The sequence below is a fragment of the Puma concolor genome, chromosome C1 (assembly GCF_028749965.1).
Source record: "Puma concolor isolate L17-30 chromosome C1, mPumCon1.1.hap2, whole genome shotgun sequence".
Lineage (NCBI taxonomy): Eukaryota > Metazoa > Chordata > Mammalia > Carnivora > Felidae > Puma > Puma concolor.
Window position 1 is genome coordinate 9,858,118 of NC_141674.1, and position 21,760 is coordinate 9,879,877.

At 44.9% G+C, this 21,760-nt stretch overlaps 1 protein-coding gene across 3 annotated transcripts in view; it reads left to right on the top strand.

The window, feature by feature from the left end:
* KAZN (kazrin, periplakin interacting protein) overlaps nucleotides 1–21,760 on the top strand; it is a 1,132,657-nt gene that overhangs the window by 17,613 nt on the left and 1,093,284 nt on the right. The window lies entirely within an intron of this gene.

Sequence of the window (21,760 nt, forward strand, 5' to 3'; positions counted from 1 at the left end):
ATACGGAAGGTCAGATTTGAAACATGGGCACTGACCAAGGCTGTTCCGGAGAAGTAAGAAATAGGACGTGTGAAAATCCTATTTTAGCAGAAACAGTCCACCAGACCAGAGATGCAGTTACTAAGGCATGCTGTTAGGTCATCAGGCTACCCCTCCACAGACACCCCAGAACTATCCCAATTGTTCCTTTGTTTCCTACTATTCTCCGCAGATTCAAGGTCTCAGTTGGGAGGGTGGGGAGCCAGGCTCCTGTCACACACCTGCCCACTGATTGCCAGGAGCTGGGGGAGAAGAAGGAAGATTCTCACCCTCTCTTTTGGTTTCTAGGGTTAAATGCTGAGGCAGTTAATACCGTACCTTATCGGTATTGCCCCAGAATAAGAAAGTCAGATTCTAGACAGCCCCAAAAGAGACAAGCCCGCCACACTGCTGATTTCCATTACACGTTTCCCCCCTTTATTGGGGTTCCACACGTTTCCTATTTCTTTCCAATGAATTCTCCTTGTTTACCAGTAGAATCCCGCGTCTTGTATTCAGAGATCGCTAAATATGGTATGTCCCAATGCTCCCATAGGAACTTTGTTTTTTGTTTTGTGCATCCTGGAAGTTTGGGGACCTTGAAGTCTGGACTCCCAATTTGTTCTTGTCTGATCAGCTTGGTTAGAATGCTTAGGGGAATAAATAACCTGCAAATCTTTTGCCGATAGCAGCTTAGTGAGGACTGGCCATGAAGAACATTTTCCATGTTCTTGGCTTATGAGCTCGCCGTTCTCATTGCTGTGTCAGTACTGAGCCCAAGTGCCAGCACTTGGATACGAGGCTGTGGAATGAGTCAGTGTGGCCAATCCATTCTAATTTGGCACGTTCAAGCTTGAGTACTTCTCATCAAGTTGTTCATTATTTGGGGCTGGGAGGCAATTTTCACGTGAAAATGAATATGTGGCCCCTTTGCCCACTGCTGGGATTTGGTTAAGGAGCTTTAGCCAGCTCTGGGGGACCAGAACTCCCTGAAACTATGTTTGAAGTAGAGGGTCCATGGTTTTCAGGGGGCTCACAGGGGTCCACCATACCCCCAAAGACTTAGTCATTGACTCGTGTCCTGAATTCCAAACTTCTTAAAAATAACCTTTTAGATAGCGGCGGTGGCCCCATAAATCTGTAACTTTACTAAAAACCGTTGTACTGTAGACTTTGAATGGGTGGGCTGTATGGCCACTGAATTGCATTTCAGCGAAGCTATTAAAAATGGACCCTTTGTTAACCTATTTTGAAGCAGGGGACCCCCTGAACAAGAAGCCCATCTTGGGTCCTCAATGAATTTGGGTCTTATTAAGCTTGTTTGTATGTAATTGCCCGTTTTTATGTAATACTCTGGTTCTAGATGCACCCAACTGCAGTAATTTTGTGGTGCTTCTCAGTGAGTTATTTGGCCTCTAATACCACACTGAGAACCATGCCTAATTCTATGGCGGGTTAAAAGCCAGAGCTCATTTTATTTATTGCCCTATAAATTGTGGTGGTTACAGTAATAGAAGACATGAGCACGGTGAAAGTTTAGCCAAGTTCCCTTACTTTAATGACCCCCATTGGTATTTTGCACCCTGTTAAGTGATTACATGGTGAGTGAAGAAGTGTTCGGGACCTTGAGGGGGGAGTGCTAAGTAGTGATGTTGAGACTAAAGTGCTGTAATTGAAGCCAAAGCAGAAGAAAGCCTGCCGTGGTGCCCACCTGAGGTCCCACTGACTGCATCAGAAAATGAGGTCAACGTGCAAAGCGTCAAGGAAAAAGACCTCCATCGTGCCTTGCACGTAGCCCTCCGAGGGCAGGTCTGACGATGTCCTGTTCCTGGTTGATGCCTAGCTGGCTCCCCGGGGATCACAGCTGCAGCAAGTGTATGTTCACTTCCACAGTGCGAGGGCCCTCGATCCTAAAGGCTAAAGGCCATCTGCTCTTGTGTGCCAGAGAGGGCTGTGTTGCAGGTTGCTGACGACGGCTTTCGATACAGGCAACTTACAGGGGATTGTTTGCCGTTTAGGGGTCCGTGGGTCCCAGTGCAGAGCTAGGACGCACTAGTTAGGGTGAATGGAAAATGGGGCAGTAGGGCGACAGCAACTGAGTTTCTGCTGCCGAAGTAGAAAGTCAACAGGACTCTTTCCGGGTACATTCCAGGTGCCATGTTGATCTGCCCTCTGAAAACTGTCCTGTCTCTTCCCACCTCCTAGGATAGCTTAGAAAGTCATTCTAAGTCAGGAGATCAAACACAGTGCATCCTTTCCGGGGTTCAGCAAACTTGTCTGGTGTGTATATTGCTCCGTACGCACATTCTGCACACGTACGGGTGCTCTTAGGCTAATTGGCATCGAAAACATTGAAATACTCTGTTCCTTCCATGTTGGGACCAACCGCCAAGAAGCTCTTGCCAGGTGCCAAGCTGTGAGCTAAATGCTTTGAATAGGTTAATTTTCACTCAGCCCTCTTAATCCCATGAGGTAGGACATACCCTTTTTGCATAAGAGAAAGCCGAGGCTTAGGAATGTTAGTCGAATTGCCCAGGACCGGACATATAGGAAGCAGGGGTAATAGAATGCTGTCCTGGGTCAAATTCCACAGCTTTTAACTACTGCTGCTACCCCTTCTATTCCAGACAGTATTTCTCTCTATGCTTTCTTGGCCAGTTTTTTTCCCCGTGGTGCAGGTTTCTGGGGGTGTTTTAGCTGGGAAGGGGAGTGAGCAGTTAATGGTTGTCGTCATGTGCCATGGACTAGTAAGTAAGTCACCAGCCAGATGGGGCAAACGTTGGCCTGTGGGGCAAATATAGCCTACGGCTCTAGAGCTAGAATGATTTTTTTTTTTTTTTCATTTTTAAGTGGCTGGAAAAAAATAAAAAGAAGAATAACACTTTGTGATACCTGAAAACTAGATGAGATTCAAGTTCTAGTGTCTATAAATAAAGTTTTATTAGAACACAGTCATAACCATAGATGTGGCTGCTTTCATGCTACCACGGCAGAGAGGAGTAGCCGTGACTGAGATTCTATGGCTTGAAGAGCCTGAAATATTTATTATCTGGCCCGTTGTAGAAAACCTTTGCCAACCCTTGATCTAGATGGTCGTGTTTGCTCTCTGAGAGAAGAATGACGTCCTAAGCTCTTTTAGGAGGTGGGAGGAGACGGGACATTTTTAGAGGGCAGATCAACAGGGCAGTTGGGTACAAAGTCAGATCAATGGAATTGCTGTCCAGTGGGTCCTGGTGACCCAGGGTACTGTTCATGTTCTGGACAGCTATAGCTGGATGTCTGGAACCCTGGGTCCTACCTTTCTATATATGACATGAAAGCGTTCAGAGTATACAACCCCAAATATGCCCCTTTGACATAAGGGCCATATTGAGCTGAAGGCAACTGAGAGAAAGCAGACACAAGAAAAATACTCTGCCCTCTCCTCTCTACCCTGCTTAATCACTGGGGCAACTCTTGATTCTTTGGGGCCCAGAGACCGCACCAGAGGAATCTGCCTAACAAAACTCAGTAAGCGACTCTTTTTTTTCCCCCGTTACTTTTCCCCATACATTTGCCACCCCTGAAAGCCTAAACCCGTTTCCCTTTTGCTTCCCTACAAATGTATTGTCCTTTGTTCAGATGCTATCTAAAGCCCAAGTTCTAACACCCCCCTTGGAATTCCTCATCTGAGTTTCTCCCCTGTGCGTGCCATGTGCGCTGCATGGGTTAACAAACTTCTGTTTGTTTTCCTCTTGTTAGTCTGTCTGTTGTCCTTCTAATTTGCAGGGGCCTCAGCTGGAGAGTCTTGGAGGGTAGAGGGAAAAAGTCTCTCCTCCATCGGCAGACGCTAGACTAGGTAACTTAGATGGAGGGTTGGCGGCCGCAGGGTTAAATTGAGGTTCCCCTTGCACACCACAGTTATGGCTTAGGGAGAGACTTGAAGGCTGGACCTGCCCTCTGACGAGAGGGGAGCTGATGCACACCAGACACTGATCATGCTACATGTTTTGCTCGGTGTTGACTTTAAGCCTCAGTAGTCTGGAGAGGGGACAACATTATCTTCCTGTAAAGATGCTGAAGGTAAGACTGACGTCGGGTGATACACACTCAGACCCATTTCTCGAGCACCTGTCCGGGTGCCAGGTGTCGTGCTGTGGATACAAGGACTAACAGGCCAACCCCGTGCCCTTGGGTTCTGACTAACACATTCTGAGGTTGGCCTCTAGATTTGGACGTGCGTGCCTGGAAGCCTGACGTGTTTCTACGCCATCACGTTTGCTTCTCAGTGCGTTCATCTTGAGCAGACCTGCAGATGTGTTTCATGTCAGACTGACAGCTCTTGACCCAGCTGATCCAAGCAGCATTACTCCGTGATTAGTGCCAGGAGCCTACACTCCATAAACTGGCGAGCAGTTACCATGTGCCAGACCCTGTGTTAGGCACAGAGGGTGTGAAGATCAGTGACAGCCACTTTTCTTTTAGTATTTTTAATGTTAATTTTGGAGAGAGAGCATGAGCAGGGGGTGGGTAGAGATGGGGGGGTGGGCAGAGGATCCGAAGCGGGCTCTGTACTGACAGCAGAGAACCCGATGTGGGGCTCAAACTCATGAACCATGAGATCATGACCTTAGCTAAAGCTCCTTAACTGACTGAGCCACCCAGGCGCCACGCGACAGCCACTTTTCTTAGGCAGTCTCTGTAGAGCGGGTGCGATGTTACAGGACCTCGGGGTTTTTGGTTGGAAGCAGCAGAAGCAGACTCTGGCTTAGCTCAGCCAAAGACCGGGCACTGAGAGGCTGCGGGGATGGTTCACAGGATTGGAGGAGAAGCTGAACACCTGGGCGCTGAAAGGACAGGAGTGGGCACCAGCCCTGAAGGTCGGAGGAGCAGGAGACACAGCCGATACCTTTGGGACGAACTGGTTCTCGCCATTTTCCTCACTTGCACCAACACCAGGTTGCCTCGGCAGGAGAATTTCACTTGACTTTGCCTCTCTGTCTACTTCTTTGGCCCCAAGTGGACAGGATCGTAGGTTGATAGCCCACCAAGGCTGTGTGCACTGGTGGTGGGGACCTCCCAAAGGACACTAGGTTTCTGTTACTGGCAGATGGGGTAAGTGCTGTTGGGTAAGTGAAAACCAGGGTCCCCGTGTGTCATGAACTATAGGAGCGTAGAGGAACATGCTCAACCCAGCCCCAGAGGTCAGGGAAGAATTTCTGGAGGAAGAAACCACTGAGCTGAAACCAGAGTGACAACTGAGGTTAGCTGTTGGGCAAGAAGGAAGCAAAACATCACAAGCTAAGAGAATTGCAGGTGCAAAGGCCCAGAGGCAGGTGAAGTTTTGGGTTCTTCCCTGTTGGTCTCTAGGAATGACAGGTCATTTTGCTCAAGGACGTGTGCTTTTAAGGATCAGGTCCATCCGTCCTTGAGCTTCCCAAGGTCAACTGAGCATCATGGATTCCAGCCATGATTTCCTCCTTCCCGGGGAGCCTGCAAGATTAAATAAAATCTTGAGCCCTTCTGCGTCGAGAGCTGATAGGAAGAAAAATGCCACCGCAGCCCCTGAGCGGTTTTATTATTCCACCCTGGCTGCAGTGGGGGAGGCCTCTGGTCACGAGCTGCCCGAACTGATTTGCAATGGCGTTAGTCACAAATTGCGGCTTGACGTTTATAGCAGCTGTGATCCGCACATATCGATTATTTAGGGAAAGGAATGAAGCCGGGACGGCAGGGCAGCCACGTTGTTAAAAATCTGCTCTTGTCGCGTTTCGTTCTGCTGGGAGAGGGGGCACCGGCTTGGAAAGGGCGGGTGGGAAGCACTATCTAGCTTAGATCTTGTTCATGTCTCGGTGGATAGCAAGCAGCTTTTATTCACCATCGTTGATTAATCAGCTCCCTTTTATTCATGTGAAAGACCCGGTCACCCAGGAGCTCCTTGGAAGGAATTACTGGTCTCTGCCTCTTTATGCGTAACTGCTCCTGTATTGTGTTCATTGGGCTAATGAAAGCCGAGCGAATGTCTCTATTGGCTGTGCTTTGATGAATTAGCACTTTGCCTGCAAACTGTATTTCTCTGATTAAGCTGAATTTGTTTCCAACACCACCACCCCCCCCCCCCCAGCGACCCCGCCATTATGAGGTTGTTTCTTCCATGCTAATGACCGTGGGAGCCACAGGAGGAGTTTGGGCCCCCTTTCCATTCAGGGGTCACTCAGCCACTCCATTTTAGTCCAGATTCAGATGGAGCAGGCCCAAAGATAAGGACAGCACCTGCTGTAGCACCAACTCCAGTGCGGACGGAAGCCCCGCTGATGCCTGCGGTTGATGAGCTCAGTGGCATCATTGCCTGCAGTGACTGTGTCCAGCTGTGCGTGGGAGGCCGACAGACCCCAGCTTGGACAGGAATCCAGGCTGAGCCCTGCTAGAACCTAGACGAGTTACTGGTTCTCTGATGGGACGAGTTACTGGTCCCCTGTGAAATGGGAGGATTGAACTAGGAGTGGCTGTTTGTCTGCTGGGGCTGCCGTGACAGAATACCGCAGGCTGAGGGGCTGAAGCAACAGAGCAGAATTACTAGAGGGCAGAAGTCCAAGATCAAGGTGCCTGCAGGGTTGGTTCTTTCTGAGGGCCTGTGAGGGGGAGTCTGTCCCAGGCCTCTCCTGGCTTCTGGGGGTTTGCTGGCCATCTTTGGCATCTCTTGGCTCGATCTCTGCCTTCGTCTTCACCTGGAGTTGTCCCCGTGTGCCTGTCTGGGTCCAGACTTCCCTTTCTTATAGGACATGAGTCATACTGGACTAAGGCCCACCCTCATGGCCTCATCTTAAACTTGGTTACCTCTGCGGAGACCCTGTCTCCAAATAAGGTCACACTCTGGGGTGCTGGGGGTTTGGACTTCAGCATGTACTTTTTTGGGTGGGGGGATGGGGAGGGGAAGAAATTTAAACTCTGAAACCTGCCTTGGGACTGTGTTGATAAATCTTATTGTTCAAGCCTCGTGGCTTGGGTGGTTGTTACCTGTAGTCTACCTGGGTTGCCGAAAGAGACTGGAATAGCACTGCCTGGTCTAACCTCTGGTGATGTGGGTTGCCCTTCTAGACTGCCGTGGCCTGCTAGGAACTACACCGTTTCATTTTCTTGGCTGTTGGAGAAATTTGTACGTAGGCCCAGGAACTAGAGTCCTGCATGAACATTCCAGCGGTCCTGAGGTAGGAAGGAGTTCAGACCGTCTGGAGAAACGAAGAAATGAGGCGGTGCTTACGTCTGCTGGGAACACCAGCCCCTCTCTCTGTGGTTGCCAATCCTGCCTTGGCCTGGTGGCCCAGTTCACAGTGACTTTCTCCAGTGTGTCCCTGGGTGTTTTGTTTATAACAGGTTTACGATACTTGGTGTCATTGCGGTGTGGGGAGGAAGGACCCTTGCTTTGAACTCTGGAGTCCGTGCCTGGTTTCTGCTTAAAATGTAGGTCAGGTGAATGCAGCTTATGCCCCTGGTCTAAAGGGACACAAAGCTAGGAGCCAGGTGGGGACAGGGCAGTGGCATTGGGGTGAGAAGCATGGACTTCGGGACTTGGCAGGAGGAAGGGATGTGGTGGTGGGGCCAACATGAGGACGCTGAGAGTGCATGTAAAGTTGTACCTGGTTTTCTGAGGAAAGGCTAGTGTTTTTTCATCAGATTTTTAGGAGGGAGCATAGGAGTCTAGCCCTGCCTTGGGTGGTGTTGTGGATGGGATGCTGGTCTATACTACCTGCAGGTTTTGGTTCTTGGTTTCATTTAGGGTATAGATCTCAAGGGAAGTGTGAGGTCCAGCCATGTCCACATGGTGCCCTTAGGTTGGTGCACACGAGGATTGGTCAGAGCTCAAGATGAATGGAAAGCAGGTGGTCCCTCTCACGGAAGAACCAACATCTATTGTCTCCTCCCATAGAAGACGATATGGCCTGATGGTTAATTAAATGCGCTGCTGGTTCTGATGTAAAATCCGGATTTGATTCCAAGCGCTTCTCTTCTTAGCTGTGACATTATGGGAAAGTCGTTGTTCTTCTGAATCTGTTTTCTCGTGGATGAAAGTAGTTTCACCGAGGATGGTGGTGAGGACGAATTACGATCTCGTATGTGAAAGGCTTGATTCTGAGCTTGGTACCAAGCGTCTAAGTGTCAGTGTTATGAGGGGAGGGAAAGGTGGTGAGGTTTAGAGGTCACTAGCCTGGGTTGGAACCTTGCCTCTGTCCGTGACCTGCTAGTTTTATGGCTATAAATGGAGCTTCAGTCTTCCATTTTGTCAGAGCCAGTGGGAATATTGGCGATAATGTACATGAATGGCCTGGCTGAGATGCGTTCTCCTGTAGCAGATGTGAGCGGCTCTCACGCCAGGCTCCTTCACATGGGAAGATGTTAGTTTCCTACAGCTACGTAACTGAGCTACAGGTTCAGTGACTTCAAACAACATGTATGTATTTATTTATATGAAATTTATTGTCAAATTGGTTTGCATACAACTCCCAGTGCTCATCCCAACAGGTGCCCTCCTCAATGCCCATCACCCACTTTCCCCTCCTTCTCACCACCCCCATCAACCCTCAGTTTATTCTCAGTTTTTAAGAGTCTCATGGTTTGCCTCCTTCCCTCTCGGTAACTTTTTTTTCCCCCTTCCCCTCCCCCATGGTCTTCTGTTAAGTTCCTCAGGATCCACTTAAGAGTGAAAACATATGGTATCTTTCTCTGTAGGACTTATTTCACTTAGCATAACCCTCTCCAGTTCCATCCACGTTCCTACAAAAGGCCAGATTTCATTCTTTCTCATTGCCAAGTAGTATTCCATTGTGTACATAAACCACAATTTCTTCATCCATTCATCAGTTGATGGACATTTAGGCTCTTTCCATAATTTGGCTATTGTTGAAAGTGCTGCTATAAACATTGGGGTACAAGTGCCCCTATGCATCAGCCCTCCTGTATCCCTTGGGTAAATGCCTAGTAGCGCTATTGCTGGGTCATAGGGTAATTGTATTTTTAACTTTTTGAGGAACCTCCGCACTGTTTTCCAGAGCGGCTGCACCAGTTTGCATTCCCACCAACAGGGCAAGAGGGTTCCCGCTTCTCCACATCCTCTCCAGCATCTATAGTTTCCTGATTTGTTCATTTTAGCTACTCAGACCGTTCTGGAGGGCAGAAGCCCGAAATAGTTTTACTGGGGTAACCCCAAGGTGTCTTCAGGGCTTCTGGAAGCTCCGAGAGGAGAATCTGTCTTCTTGTCCTTTTTGTCTTCCAGTGGCCACCATATTCCTTGGCCTGTGGCCCCACCCTCCTGTCTTCATGCCCTCATGAAGTACATCGTGCTGGTCTCTGTTCTGTCACTGTGTTACCTTCTTTCATCAAGAGGAAGTGACTGCTTTGGGACCGTGCACGCTGGTCTCCCTGTCTTAGGGCCCCAACTCAATCACATCTGCACAGTCCTTTCCTGTCACATAAGATAACATGTTCGTCGGTTTTGGGCATTAGGATGTGAGAGGCACACACGCATGCATCTGCCACGGGAGGTTAGACCGTCAAATGTTGGACTGCTTTTCTGCCGATTTTTATTTCTCTATACTTTGACGTGGGGAGAGGTGGGAGGTGGGGTGAGTATACCCAAAGCAGTGGTTCTCAAATGTGGCCCCTGGGTCAGCAGTGTCAATACCACTTGGGAACTGGTGGGAAATGCAGATTTTCAGCCCCACCTTAGACCTCCAGAATCAGAAACTCAGGGATGGGCTTTAACCGCGATCTGTACCTTAACAAGCCTTGCCTTGCGATCCTGTCTTTATTTTACATTTTGATTTTGCGTTTGTCGTGAAGCTTTTTGCATTCATTCTGCTCTCTAGTAAAAAATATTGCACAGGGGCTTCTGGGTGGCTCCGTCGATTAAGCATCTGACTCTTGGCCTCCATTCAGGTTGTGACCTCACCGTTCGTGGGGCTCTGCACGGACAGTTGGGATTCTCTCTCTCTCCCTCTCTCTTTGGCCCTTCCTGCTCGTGCTCTCTTTCCCTCCCTCTCTAAACAAATAAACAAACATTTTTAAACATATTGCAGTAAGATATATAATTTGTTCTGATTCCTTCATGTCCGCACCTGAGGTGAGTGTCTCACTTGCCCCACCCTGGTTCTGGCCCTAGAGAAATCTCACGTCAAGACCTGGGTCCTCATAGGAGGTCTGGGTACCCTGTAACAGAGGCACTTAACCTTCCGGGGATGATCGGAGATGTATTTCGTGAAGCAGTGATGTCAGAACTGAAAGCTGAGGTCCAGAAGGAGCCGATTCAGTGAGGGAGGGGGAGGGACATTTCAGGCAGAGAGCAGGTGCAAAAGCTAGATGTGTGGAGGGGGTATAACATGTAGGAGGTACCGGAAAGACCACTGTGCCACGTGGCTCCCTTGACAAATATTTACTAAGCTCCCAGGGCTCTTAATAGTCCAGAATTCAACCCCCGGACTGCATTGAAAGAGCCCGAGAGGCAAATAGAACAACGGTTCCGTCTCAGCTTGTCTGTGTGGCGTTGGTAAGTGTGCCCCAGGCGGTCTTCCTCCCAGAAACAGTATTTGGCACCCGGCAAATAAGGCAGGGAAAGTACAAAAGGCCGTGTCTCATAAAAGATGCATTTAGCACAGGTTTCTATTTCAGAGCTAATAGCATTAGCTGTTATGTAGAAAGTAAGAGAACACAATTACCCTGTTTTAATAACAAGGTTGGCAGCACGGCTCTAATCCCGGAGGAGCCTTGCCTTACGTTTTGAATGTTCTCCAGCCATTGCGTTCTTAGTCCCAAGCCAGCTTGTAGCCTTACGTCCCAGTTTGCCTGGAATGGTCCTGGTTTATGCCTGACATACCAGTATAGTTGCTAACAGCATCCCCTCCAGTGCTCCAGTTTGGGCAATAAAAGACACCATCACTGTAGTGATGCAGATCTGAGAAAGCTAAGCCCGACTTGATGGTGCAGTTCCTTAGGGAAATCCCCACTAGGAAAAAAAAAAACACATCCACCAAATCTCAGATTGCCCATTTGTCCATTATGTTTGAGGGTCTGTCCATGCCGGGGACTGTTCTAAACGTGTGGCAAAAAGATATCGTAGGAAGGGGTATTGGAATTTGTATCGTACTCAGGAAAAAACGTAAGTGGAATGAACAGAGTGAAGACAGCGCTAAGATAAAGTAGTGTTTGCTTTTGTTTAATAGCTCACTTCTCAAATGTTCAGCTTCCCCCCCCCCCCCCCCAGTAACAGTGGTTGGGGGATAGAAAACTTATTCTCCCAACTCAGTGTTTAATTATTTTTTTTTTAAATTCCAACAGTACAACTTTATTCTAGACAATGTAAAGGAAAAATGGAACTACCCTGGGTTGTCCTGTTGCTAAGTTTGATGCGTATCCACCCAGACCTTCTAAAGTGACTTTTATTGAAGTAAACAACAGCACAGAGTCCTGTGTTCCTATGTTGAGAGAGTTCCTATGTTGAGAGAACATTGCAAGCGCCCTGAGATCCTCCCAATGAGCCCCTTTCCCTCTTCCCTAAAGATGATCAGTGTCCTGACCCCTCACACCAATGATTATATGAAGTTCCTCAAGACGGACGAATTGGATTCATCCATGAATTTCGCGTCTGGCTTTCCCTTTCAACCTGGAGAGTCTCCCATGTTGCATGTCTTTTGTTCACTTACATTTCCTGAGTGTATGGAATACACACATCTCTCTTGCACTGCTGTGGGTCAGAATTTGGGTTGTTTGCCGTTTGGGACTGTTACGAGTGATGGATGCTTCTTTGAACACTGGCGATATGCCGCATGCGTCCTGTTAGGTGTCTTCCTAGGAGTAGAGTTTCTAGGCCAGAGAGCAGGTGGGAAGGTCAACTTTAATCAGACAGTTTTCCAAAACGTTTGCACAGTCCTTGCACATGCTTCCACCAATGGGGTGTGAGAGTTCCTGCCGCTCTATACCTCTGCCAACACTTGGAATTGTCTATCTTAAGTTTTGGCTATTCTGGTGGATATGTGTTAGTTATTTCACTGTGGTTTCAATTTGCCTTTCCCCTTTGAAATACCCTCTTTTGTGAAGTGCTTTTGTCTGTGTTGTAATTGAGTTCTTTGTCCTAATGAATTGAGGGAGATCTTTCTGTAATGAGAGTAGCAATCTTTTCTTGGCTATAGGTGGTGCACATTTCGTCATGTGTCACTATTATAGTGGAAAGACAAGCCACAGAATCCGTTCAGTTCTTGGCTTTGATCTCTTAATTATCAATCTTTTCCTTGATGGCTAATGCTTTTTGTGTCTTATTTAAGAAGCCATTGGGCAATAAACGATAGTCTTTATTATCATCAAGAAGTTTTGTTTTAATTTCCCATTGGAATCTGTAATCCATCTAATAATTGATTTTTGAGTATGGTGTGAGGTTGGGGTCAAATTTTAGTTTAGTTTTACCCCCCCCCCCCCCCCATATGGTTTTCCAGTTGAGCACCACTGTGCATCTCTATTGCTTTATCATTATGAGTCACCTTCTGGACCAAGCACAAGTGGCTTGGTCCATTTGTGTCCTTGCACCGATATCATACTCTCTTAATTACCGAAGCTTGACAATCTGGATAACCTGGCAGAGCAGGTCTTCTCATTTTTTGGTGGTCTTCAAGAGATTTTGTTCTTTTGCCTTTCCAATTACATTTTAGAATCATTTTGTCAATTTTCACAGAAAATCTGTTCAAGTTTCAGTAAGATTAAATCTTAGCTCAATATGGGGAGAACTGAAACTTTTACAACATTGAATTACTGAGTCCATGCCTAATGGTGCATTTCTTCATTTGTTTTGGTTTGTTTACTTTCTCTCCATCTTTCAGAGTTTTCTGTAGAGGGGTCTGTAGTCTTTTATAGTAGATTTAGTCCTGGTTATTTGATATATTTCAATGCTATTATATTTAAAATTTTTTATTTTCTGTTTCATATACAGAAATATAATTTCTGTTTTATATATACTTTATATCTTACAACCTTGCTGAATTTATGCTAATAATTATCTGTAGACTCTTCTTTTTGGATTTCCTACAACCATCATGTCGTGCAAATAGGGACAATTTTATTTTTTTTTACTTCAAACTTCTAATTTCATTTTTTTTTAATTTGTAGTATAATGATGAATAGAAGTGATGATAGTGGTGATTTTAGGGGGAAGCTTTCAATATTTTACCATTATGAATTATGTTTTTCTATAGGGTTCTTTTTTTTTTTTCTTTCTTTCTTTTTTTTTTTTTTTGTTGTTAAATATGTTGCCTTTCCACTTATTTGGCTATTTCTGTCCCTATCCTGGCTGGGAGGAGACAGGTTAGATTTTTTTTTTTAGCAGACTTTATTTTTTAGAGCAGTTTTAGGTTCACAGAAAAATTGAGAGGAAGATACAGATATTTCCCATATTCCCTGTGGCCCCCCACATGTATGGCCTCCCCCATTATCAATATCCATTATTAGAGTAGTGTGTTTGTTACAATCTATAAACCTCCGTTGACACGTCATTATATCCAAGTCCATAGGTACATTAAAGTTCATTCTTGGTGTTGCACATTCTGTGGGTTTAGACAACTTTATAATGGTATTATCCATCATTACAGTGCCATACAGGGTCTTTTCATTGCCCTAAAAACCCTCTATGCTCTGCCTAGTCATCACTCTCTCTATGGGCTTTTCAGTGTGTATTCTTTATAGCTAAAAGAAGTTTCTTTTTATTTCTTTTGACATTTCTCTGAAACATGAATTAAAGTCTGGCATAGAGGCAATTTTTGTAGTGTTCTACATTTTAAAAAGGTATATTTGGTAGTTGTTGATCACATTCTACATGCACATTGGTCAATATGTTACGTCCCATTTTTCAATATTTTCTGCTCTTTGTTTATTTAGTTTTTCTATTTTTCACTTTTCCATATAGTTTATCCATTTTTTTTTGTCTCCTGTTTTGAGGTTTCTAGAACTGATCATTTTGTTATTAGGAAGGATATCTGTGGTGTCTAAAGCTGTTTGTTTCTTTTCTTTTTTTCCCTGTCTGATAGTGACAGAAATAGACCAGCTTTCTTTTAAGTTCTCTCTTCTCTCCTGACATGTTTTGGAGTGCTTATTTTTATATTCATTTCCCCCCTCTATTAGTCTGGTGATCATATACTCTTTTCATATACTTTCAGTGGTTACACTGGAGATCATAACATGCATTCTTGTCTTATCATGGTCTGATATACACTAATGCTCCTATTTTTTCGTGGACAATGCAAAGATCTTAGAACATTCTCCTTCCATTTACCCCCCTCTCAATTTTCAAGCTATTTTGGTCTTGTGTTTTATTTCTATATGTACTTTAAATACAGTTAAGTACTTTATGATATGTTAATAGACAATAAGTTAATCTTAACCATTAATAATTATAAGTGTGTATGATTATATATTAATATTCCATGTTCACATTGATTTCTATCTAATTTATATTTAGCTACAACTAGCCTTCACTTCTCTTTGTTCCTTCCTACAGCCCCAAGCTCTCATCTGGGGTGATTTTTCTTCTCCCTGAAGAAACTCCCTTTAGTGTATTTAAAACAATTTTTTTTTAATGCTTATTTATTTTTGAGACAATGTAAGAGACAGAGTGCAAGCAGCAGAGGGGCAGACAGAGAGAGACACAGAATCTGAAGTGGGCTCCAGGCTCTGAGCTGTCAGCACAGAGCCTGATGCAGGGCTCGAACTCACAAACCGTGAGATCATGACCTGAGCCGAAGTCAGCCACTTAACCGACTGAGCCACTCAGGTGCCCCTCCCTTTAGTGTATTTTTGACTGGGTCTCCTGGTGATGAGTTTTCCTTGATTTGTTTAGTCTGAAGATGCCTTTAGTTACTCTTCATTCTTGAAGGATCATTTCAGTGGGTGTAGAATTCTACTGTCTCATTCTGTCCTCTCTCTCTCTCTCTCTCTCTCTTTTTTTTTTTTCCCATCTTGTTTCTCTGTGCTGCATTCAGACTTTGTTCTGTTTTTCCAGCTTGGGAATTCTTTCTACCTATGTCTAATAACCAATTTTGCTGCTCACTTTTTCAATTAGGTAACTTTTTATACTTTCCATTTCGCTGCCAAAATTCTTTACATTCTTCTGTTTCCTTTATCATATTTTTTTAAAGTAGGCTTCATGCCCAGTGTGGTGCCCAACACAGGTCTTGAACTCATAATCCTGAGATCAAGACCTGATCTGAGATCAAGAGTCAGATGCTTAACTGACTGAGTTGCCCAGGCACCCCTGTTTCCTTGATCATTTTGTGCAAACTTATAGTCTGTATCTGAGACTGGAGTTATCTGGATTACCTGTGGTTGTCTTTACATTGACTCTCTTGCATTTTGATCATGTTGTCTTTGTTATGTCTGGTTATTTTTCTCAAGCCTACAGAAAAGCAAGAATAGTACAAAGAATTTTTCCTTCACATGTCATTTGAGAGTATGTATGTTGTAGACACGATGCTCCATCACTCCCAAATATTGTAGGGTACATTTCCTATACATCAGGGACAATTCACCTATTCAACCACAGTGTAATCATCACACAGAATCAACTCCAATCCATTATTACCATATAATGAATGGTACTCCTTTCAAGTTTTATGGGAACAATTCTAGATCACATTTGGTTGTCCTGCCTCTTTAGTTGCTTTTGATCTGGAATACTTTTTAGATTTTTCTTAACTTTTATGACCTTGCTACTTTTGAAGATTACAGAACAGTTATTTTGTAGGATGTTCCTCAGTTTGGGCTTCTCTGATCTCCTCATGATTAGATTCGTGTAATAGATCTTTGTTAGGGATATTGTAGAAGTCATGCTGAGTTTGTCTTATTGTACCCTATTCACTGGGGCATGATTTTGAATTGTTCTTTTACTAATGGAGTTAGCTTGGGTCACTTGAATAGGATAGTGTCTTAATCAGGTTTCACTGTAAAGTCACTCCCTTTTCTCTTTGCAATTAGTAAATGTTTTATAGGGACATAGTTTGAGACATTAAGTCTACTGTTCCTCATCAAACTTTCATCTATGGTTTTGACATTCATTGATGTTTCTTGTCTGATGTATCACTTTGAATGGCAGTCAAATGACAATTTTCCAGTTACATTATTTACATTGTATAAAGAAGAGCTGTAATGTATGTATGTATATATGTATGTATGTATGTATTACATACTCATCCATCTATCCATATGGAAACATAGATTTCTATTTAATGAGTTAAATACATTATTATCATTTTTTATGCTCAAATTATCCTTGACTTGGTCAGTGGGACCCTCTTTAAACTGGTTTCTGTGTGTTGTTGGGAATATCTCCATCCATCTTTGAGCATTTTCATACTTTCTGGCCAAACAAGACATCAAGCTCTTGTGTTTTCCTTGTCTCAGCCTTAGAACCAACCAGGTCTGGTTCCTTTTAGGGAAGAATGGTATTTAGAACCTATGAGATGTCATTGCTGTTGGGGCGTCATTGCCTCCAGGCACTTCCAGGAGACAGAATTAGGGAATATAGAGTCTATATACTGACATACTATATATACACACACACACGTCTAAATCTATATTCATTTATTTGGGTATATACTTACATATTAGATAATATAGATATATATGTTTGTAGTTATTTATATGTGGTATATATATTATATAGAGAGGTTGAAATCATGAGTTCATACCCATACTTATAATTCCTATTTAACACCATAAATTTCATTCTAAGTTTTCCCTTTTCTCTAACAGACCTGTCTTATTATCTTCAATATGTTTACCTATTTGCTTAATCTCCCCTGCCCAGTGTAACCAGTCTCCTTTTGCTGGTGCTGCTCCGTAGGGATACCTTCCTCACCTTTCCTGGGTTCTGACTCAGCGTTGGGCCCCACCACTGACCCCTCAGGCATGGATTTTTGTCTGTCTTCTCATCTCTTTTGGATTGAATTCCATAATTCAGAGAGGAAGGAAGGAAGGAAGGAAGGAAGGAAGGAAGGAAGGAAGGAAGGAAAGTAGATAACTGGTTATTTTTGATTCCGTGCTGGAAAGTATATATGAAATTATAGAAATAATTTAAGCCCTGGGATTGATGAGATTTAATTTAAGACCTATTACTCCAGAGAAAAATTACATTTACTTCTACAGGTTTTGTTGTGACAGAATAGAAGGCGAGTGGCCTAGATTTACTGATCAGTGACTTCTGTAGTGAAAGAAAGCCTTACCCTTTCTAAATGAGTCTGTTTAGAAATTTAATTAAGCTCCTTTGAGCCAAGTACTATTTTTGCCTTTGTTGCCTTTAAGTTTGCTACGATAACTTAGTACCCAGTACTGCATCAAGACATGATTGTATAACAAGCATTCTATGATTCTATTCATGTGAAAGACCGCAGTAGGGACATTTATAGAGACAGAATGATTCCTGACCGCTTAGGTTGAAGGGGGATGGGTGTTTAGGGGGTGGTAGCTAAAGCGTCTGGGTTTCTTTTGGAGGTGATGAAAATGTTCAACACTGTGCTGATGTAAATATTTGTGCATATACTAAAATCCATTAAATTGTACACTTAATTTTTTATTTTTATGTTATTTATTTTGAGAGCACAGGAGGGGAGAGGCGGAGAGAGGAGAGAGAGAGACAGAGAGAGAGAGAGAAAGAGAAAGACAGGCTGTGGACTGTCAGTGCAGAGCCCAATGCAGGGCTCAATCTCATGAGCTGAGAGATCATGACCTAAGCTGAAATCAAGAGTGGGACGCTCAACCGACTGAGCCACCCAGGCGCCCCTAAATCGTACACTTTAAATGGGTAAATTGTATGGCATTTGAATTATATCCCGGTAAAACTGTTGAACACTTCGTAAAAGTAAAGACCTAGTTCATGTCTTGCTGGGACCCTTGAGTCAATATGGAAACCTTTGTGGACTGTGTTTCAGCAGCAGGACTTTTCAGCGAAGTGCGTAACAGGTAGTCACAAAGCAGGGAACCAGTAGAACTGTTCCTGTTGAGGATCCTATTAATGGCTGTATAATCTTGGGCAGAGCACCTGAATTTCCCCTAAGCCCAGGTTTCCTCATCCAGGAAGGGGCATGTTAGTATCTGTTACTCAATCAGGACGTCCATGGAGCTCCTAGCATGGCTCATGGTATGTAACAGCCTCTGCTGAGGGGGTTTTGCTACGAGACATGAAGCTTCATGAAACAAGTTGCTCTGAGCCCGGGGTCCCTTTTTCCCAGATTGCTCTCCCCTTTGCTTCTGCTTGTCTACGATGCCTGGCTGTGGTACTCTGTACCTTCTGGGAACTGTGGGTGATAACAGCTGATGGGTTGAGCCCGATCAGTCAGAGAATTGGTTCTTAACTCCTCTGGGGAGTATGAGCCTCAGCGAAGTCAAGGGAGCCCTCGGAGGCAGATCAGTTTAAAGTCTGAAAAGGTACCAGGGGAGATTTTAAAAATGTAGATATGACCATTGATTTGAAGTAGAGCAAGGTTTCATCTTTCCTAATCTAAAGAGCCCTAAGTGGCCTTGAGAGCCTTTTCGGTATAACACGGCATGTAAACTAGCATTGCCCAAATGACTTACTTGTGTAGCCCCTCCCCCCAGCCCAGTCTTCTTCTACTGATGCAAAGCCCACGTCTGTTCTCAGATCCAGCTGACATACTCCTTCCCTTAATTAAAGGTTTCCCTGAAGGTCATAACCCTCACCTATATTGGAATTGGGAAGACCTTTCATGATCCACAATTCACACTGTGGTGTTTTTCCTCTTCTTACAAGTTAGTTGTTCTGTGTATTTAACATGTCCAATCAGATTATGTGTCATCTCTCCCACCCTTTCCTCGTTCCTCGCCTCCACCACCTTCCATGCCCCACCTCTGTTCCGTCTGCCTGTGATTAGCATCGTGTCAGGTATCAACTAGATAATTAATAAATGATCTTTAGTAGCACAGATGTAACAAAAGCCCTGTAAGTCAGTAGATGTTTTCTTGAATGTGATTTTCGTTAGACCTTTGTCTTTGGAGGTGTTTTTAATACCTGACCACATCTCTAGGAGAAATCGGTTTATACTGTAAATGAACGCAGACCAGATTTGGTATATCAGGAAGGCACGTATTGCACATAAGAGGGTATCCGCTGCTCCAGCTGATTGCTGGCAAGAGACATATAGGCTCAACAACAGCAGACCTGACATGTGTTGAAACATTTGGAATCTGGGCTTTTAAAAATGTTGGTCACCGACTCTACAATGTTGCCCACGGATGGCACAAGCTGGTTCACAGTGTTAAGGAAACCAGATCTGGACCTTACCCTATACTAGGTATAAAAGTAGGCTCCAGTTAGATAAGGCTTACACGTGAAAGGTGAAACTATAAAGGAGGCTGACTTTGCCGCCTTAGGGAAGGGTGTTTCAAGCAAGACCCTCGAAACAGGCTGCAAGTCAGAAAAAGCAACGGACCAGACCACATTAAAATGAAGTATTTCTAGTCTAGACAAGACACCAGGCACGAAGGTGTCAGTGAGGAGATATTGGCAAGGTCCAAAGCAAAATCTCGCAAAGTCAAGGAAATCAACAAGAAAGAAAAGAGAGATGACTGGAAAGGTGGGTAGAGGCTACGAACAGGAAATGGGGCACCTGACTCTACCGTGGTCTTTTCCTGAAGAGGCAGCTGCAGTGTCAATGGACTTTCCAAGGAGGGCTCAATTTCCTCGTTCTTGAGGAAAGGCAAATCAGAACGATGACTTGTATGGCTTTTTATACCTGTTGGATTGCCCAGCTTTCTAATTTTTGCCAAAATTACTGGTAAAGATGTGAGTAAGTCGGAACCACGTGCATCCCTGGTGAGGGTGCGAACCAGCACAGCCATTTTGGAGTGGTTCTTGGCAGCATTTAATGAAATCAAATTTGCGTATATTTCCGAATCATCCCACCCCCGGGGGAAATTCTTGTACATGGCTCCCAGTTGATGCCACTTATCCTGGTGTAATTACGAGGTGCTTCCCTTCATTCCCGGCGTCCCGACTTGGGTGACATACTGATGACTGACCATTAGGTGGCATCATTACTGTGTTTACCGTCCCCCGGGGGCGCAGGAGGCAACTCAGGTGCCTGGCGCCCAGAGAGCCCAGTGGTAGGTTTAGTATATGGAACACCGTGGGGGGGGGGGGGGGGGGCAGCAGTGGGCTGGGTGTGCAGAGAAGGGAGGAGAACCCATGGTTTTCCAAACAAAAGACATCTGCAGGTTGAATTACTGTATGAAGGTTTACCTTGGATTGTTTTTAAGTTTATTTATTTGTTTTGAGAGAGGGAGGGAGGGAGATGGGCAGAGAGTGAGGAAGAGAGAGAGCCTGATGCAGGTCTCAGAGCCCAACGCAGGGCTCAAATTCATGAACCATGAGATCATGACCTAAGCCAAAATCAGGAGTCCGATGCTGAACCAACTGAGCTACCCAGGTGCCCCATTCTTTTAAAGTTTTTTCTTTTTCTTTTTTTTGGGAGGGGGCACCTGGGTGGCTCAGTTGGTTAAGGGTCTGACTTCAGCTCAGGTCATAATCTCATGGTTCATGGGCTCAAGCCCCACATTGGGCTCTGTGCTGACAGCTCAGAACCTGGAGCCTGCTTCAGATTCTGTGTCTCCTCTCTCTGTCCCTCCCTGCTCATGCTCCGTCTCTCTTTCTCTCGCAAAAATAAATGAACATTAAAAAAAAAAAGTTTCTTTTAAAGTTTCTTTTTTTGGATTTTTTTTTTAAGACAAGGAGCACCTGGGTGGCTCAGTCAGTTAAGCGTCCGACTCTGGCTCAGGTCATGATCTTGCTGTTCGTGAGTTCGAGCCCCACACCTGTTTCAGATTCTGTGTCCCTGTCTCTCTCTGCCCCTCCCCTGCTTGTGTTGTCTTTCTCTCTCTCTCTCTCTCTCTCAAAAGTAAACATTTACAAATTTTTTGAAAAAAAGACAATACATTTAGAGCAGTTTTGGTTTCACAACAGAATTAAGAGGAAGGTGCAGAGATTTCCCATAGACCCTCCTCGTGCCCTGCCTCCCCCCTAATCAACACCCCCCACCAGAGTGGGACTCTTGTTTCAGCTGATGAACCCACACTGATACGTGGTCGTCACCCAAAGTCTGTGGTCTGTGTTAGGCTTTACTCTCGCTGTTGTACACTCTATGGGTTTAGACAAACGTGTAATGACACGTATCCTTCCTTATAGTGTCATAGAGATCGTTCACCACCCTGAAGATTCCTGGTGTTCCTCCTCTTCATACCTCCTCCCCACAACCTACCTTGGGTTCTCTGTTAGTGGCAGCACAGTCGTTCATCGGTAGGATGCATTAAAACTGACAGAGCCACCAAGACATGGGAACCCAGTCCGCCTCCCATCCTGCGTGGGGTTTTCCACAGCTCTCAAAAAATCTGGTCTTCTTGATTGCATGAGACCTCGGTAGTCAGAGGGAATGGTCTCTGATGTCCCATAACCCCATGCCTTGGAGAAGAACCTCTGTGTGCAAGGGAACGAATACTCCGTTGTTCAAGCTACCTCGGAGCGTGAACTTGAAGTAGACCTCGTGTAACTCTTGGGGGATTTTCCAGGCTTCCTCTGCCTTGCCTTGACCATCGCACACGACCCTCTGAACATCCCTGGGCTGGCAGAGAGCCTGAATGGAAAGCGCTTCTGTTTAAGAGCCTTTTTGGCCCACAAAGAAGTTGGAACTTTACCCTCTGTATCTTAAATACGGAATAGGCAAAGAGC